Raw genomic sequence first — 4,007 nt, forward strand, 5'->3', positions numbered from 1 at the left:
ATATACCTCAAATAACAAAACATAGCCGTGGAGTATGTGATTCTTTATGACTGTGTTGCAGAGAAAAAAAACAGACAAAAAACACCATTCCTGAAGTGTAGCACCTCATTGCCAATTGCTGGGGGCTGTGTTTGTTTTGCTGATGCTTCCTCTCTCCAGTGTTTGTTTATGTCTTTGGAGTGAACCATTGACTGTTCTGCTGTGGTTGTTTTTTCCTTTTAGTAGAAGGCATAGGCTGAGTTCTTTTGTGTTGGCAGAGATTTGCTCTGCAAACTTGGAAATATTTGTCTGTGTGGTAGAGAATTGTACAGACTTCATTGTCATCAGGATTTATCCATAGCCATGAAGGATGGGAGGGCATAGCCTCATATAGAGGGCTGACACTGCCTCGCCTCATAGGAAAGGGTGATTGCTTTGCTTCACCATGAAGTGCTAATTCAGCTTCAATAACAGTGACACAAGCAGTAATACTACAACCCTAATACTGCTGTAAACATGGCTGAAATGAATAGAGCCTGTAAAAAGGAGACAGAGTAATAAATGATACCAGTGCACTTGCAGCAGCTTTTGCTGACAGCCTGTGTAGCACAACAGATGTGCCTTGTGACAAACCAAGGAGCTAGCTTGAAAAGTCTTAAGTAATTTATGTATTTCTTTTGACAGATTTTTGAGAGAAGAATTGCTTTTGCTTATTTAAGAACAGGAAGCGTCTTTTCATCTCCCAAGTCGGCAGTAGGATTTAGACACAGACTCTCCATCCATGACCCAAACTTCGCAGGTAGCTGCCTCATCTCACGTCTCTGTTAACATGGCAAATTGTTAAATAAGCCACCGTTCTCACTTCAGACTCTGGCTCTTGAGTTCTTGGCTACAGGGATCGAGTGGTGGAAGTTTCTTTTTGCACTTCATACATTTCCTGCTTTGTGGTGCCTTCCGAGTTTCCTTCCTTTCTATTCCTATCTCTTACCCCAGGGTTTTAAGACGTTTATTTTTGGTCTCTAATAAAAACAGTGTCCTTTGCCCACTTTCAAATCCTCTTCCTTGGATTTTCCTTTTTCATTTGTCCAAATGTGGAGACTTCTTGCGTAATTGAAGTAAGAGCACCAGTGAGAAGTGTCGAGGAATGAGGAGTTTTAAAATTAAACAAAAGGTGCTTTGCTTTTAGTAACAGGAAACAGTGCCTGCTCCACACAGGGGCCTGCTCCCAAGCAAGAAGCCAAAGCACTTGGAACTCAGATATAGGAAAAGACAAATTCCAAGCAAGGCTTTACCCTTCACACTTTTTTAAATGAAGCTCTCATTTATGACACATACTTCAGAAGCTCAGTAATTTGTCTTGTCATTCATTTGGCTCTTGAAAGAGCCAAAAAGAAAATGTATTTTGTTTCCAGAATTTGCAAACTATGAAAAACAAGAAAATCTTTCCTGAAGATCTCTGAAAGTTATGTGGGACAGCGTATCATTGAGCTCAACTGTTGGAAGATTGCTTGCGTTTCTTTCAATACATATTTGTCAAATTACTTCCAATTAATATGCTTGTGTATGGAATATTAAATACATGGTGACTCATGAATCCTTGCTGAGTTGGGTAAAAGCTCTGGACTGATATGAGTGTCCTAATTTGACCTTGATGAGATCAACCTCTTTTGCCTTATGTACCGGTGTCAGCTGGAATCAGCCAATTCCTGTACCAAGGTCATGAAAACATTTGAGAGCAATGGGACCTGCAGGAGCAGCTGTGCCACACAGCTCTGCCTCATTAGTCCGGGGTTCTCCTGCATGTGCCCCCGCAACTCCTGTTGCCAGTTGGATGCCGTCTTTCTTGGGAGACAGTCTGTTTTCCCACTGCTGTGTGTGCTGCGTGGCACAGTGGCAGTGTGATCTGAGATAATTGTATGGTGATAATGCAATGAGAACAATCCAATACAACTCCTACTGGCTTCGGTCTCAAAAGCTAACTTCAAGGTGGTACTTTTCTAAGTATTTGCATTACCTCTGTTACTGCTGTGAAATTTGCTGAATGATATTGCCAGCACTAAAAGAATGAACAGCAGAGTATTTTTCTGCATGGTAGCCTCTCATACTTTGTGTATGTATACAGCTACATAAATATAGTAATATATAACAGACAGGCTTGTAGAGAAATTGATTGATTTTAAGGCTTTAAACTCATTTTAACACTGCTGTTCCTATCAGTGTAGTTCAGCTAATTGTACAAATTAGTTGAAGAGAATGACCAGGACAAGGTGTACTTGTTGCAGCTCAGGTGGAGATGTTCTTTGCTCTATTTTCTTTGGAATCTGTGAGCAGATTCAGAAGCAGATCCAGAAGGGACTAACTTTTCTGCATTGAGTCATGCAACGTTCTTGACATATTTGTGGTGTCAACAGTTTTAGGGTTTTGCTTTTGTTCAGTGGGCTTAGAAATAACAGCAGTTATGTCTTCTCTAGGAGTTTTGTTTCAGGTTTTGGAAAAGTCCTACCCAGACAAAGTTGAGCACGCTGCTGAATTTCAGTCAGCACATCAACTTGTCTTCCAAGCTGCACACGTTGATTTCTGTGGCTAGAAATAGTACACGCTAGGAAGTAACTTTTGCAAAGCCTTAAAAAAAAATAACATACGTGATGTTGGTAGCACAGATGAAACTGTTTCTAAAAATGAAATGAGACATCTTGGAACAGCTTTTGGAGAGTGGTATGTAATTCAAAGATGAGCTCTACCCAACCCCCCTGTTTTACATTCAGCCTTCTGATCTAAGGGCAAATGTTTATTGTTTTAGAGCACTGAAATACTTCAGGGAAGATTTGAGCCCAAGCTAGATAACAACTGTGAGGCAGTGGCTTCTTCAAGTTAGTCTGTGATTGCCTGGGTAGCAGTTATAGGCTTCATTTTTTACTGCTACCTAAGATGTGTGGGCATATGTATGCACAAAGCCATGTTTTTCTTTAGCTAAGTATGTCTTTTAATGTCTTATGATTAATGGCTTAATAGAAGGAGAAGAGTGTAAACTGTTCCTTTTCAGTGTTTACCATCTCAAGGCTTGGACAGACACGGACAGGTATTTAAAGATAAAAATACTTTTAAATAATGCATTGTAAAGGAAAGACACTTTCCTCAAGTCTATCCTTCAGTCGCTGTATAACGTGTGGTACCTGACAAACTAAGAGATTAATGAACCCCTAATTTTTCTACCAAGGCTGCTATCACAGAGCTGCTTTAAGAATTAAATTCCTGTGGCTGTTTCCAAGGCTACTGAATGTGATAGGTTTTATTTTCAAAAGTTACAAAAGAACACGAGCTGTTCAAAATGTTGCTTAGAGCTATTTTGCATTTTCGGAAGATGCTTTGGTGTGAAAGTGGCCATATTGCTACAGCAGCAGATCTCTTTGAATTTATTGAATGTATGAACCAGGTTTTTTGCCTTTTTTTTAGTGTTTGCTGCAAATAAAATATGCAAAACACTTTCTAAAGAGCATCTGATGTGAGAATGATGTAGACTTGCTGCTTCTCTGAGCACCGTTAAAATGAGGACTGTCACCTGACTCACTCATAGCAAAGAGTGGCTCTGGGTTTTGATCTTGTCTCCTTCCTGCTGTGCAGGAGCCCAAGCCCTCCTCTGCAAAAACGTTTCAAAAATGAAGATGCTTGATGTCAAATTATGTCTGAATGCTCAAGCTGACTTCTTTTGTACAATAACCCAGGCTTGCTCCTGTCCCATGTGCTTCCCCTGCCCCTTGCAGCCCTGGCCATGTGGGTGCCCCACCAGCTGTCCTATGGAGAAATGATCCTTTGGGCTGTGCCTGTGCTGGGGCAGCAGCAGTGTTATCCCAGCATCTCTTCTCCTCTGCCTTTCTCTTTTGTTTTGTGATGGGGAGCTTTAGAAATGCTTTTACATGCCCCAATCTCTCAAACAAGCCCTTATGGCTGCTAGAATCAGTATTTCAGAGCCGTAGCTGTGCTGCGTTCCCCTGCTGAGCGAGTGTGCTGCCAAAAAGAAAAACAACCAG

The sequence above is a fragment of the Coturnix japonica genome, chromosome 6, assembly GCF_054131305.1.
Source record: "Coturnix japonica strain WE chromosome 6, WE-NBRP24, whole genome shotgun sequence".
NCBI lineage: Eukaryota > Metazoa > Chordata > Aves > Galliformes > Phasianidae > Coturnix > Coturnix japonica.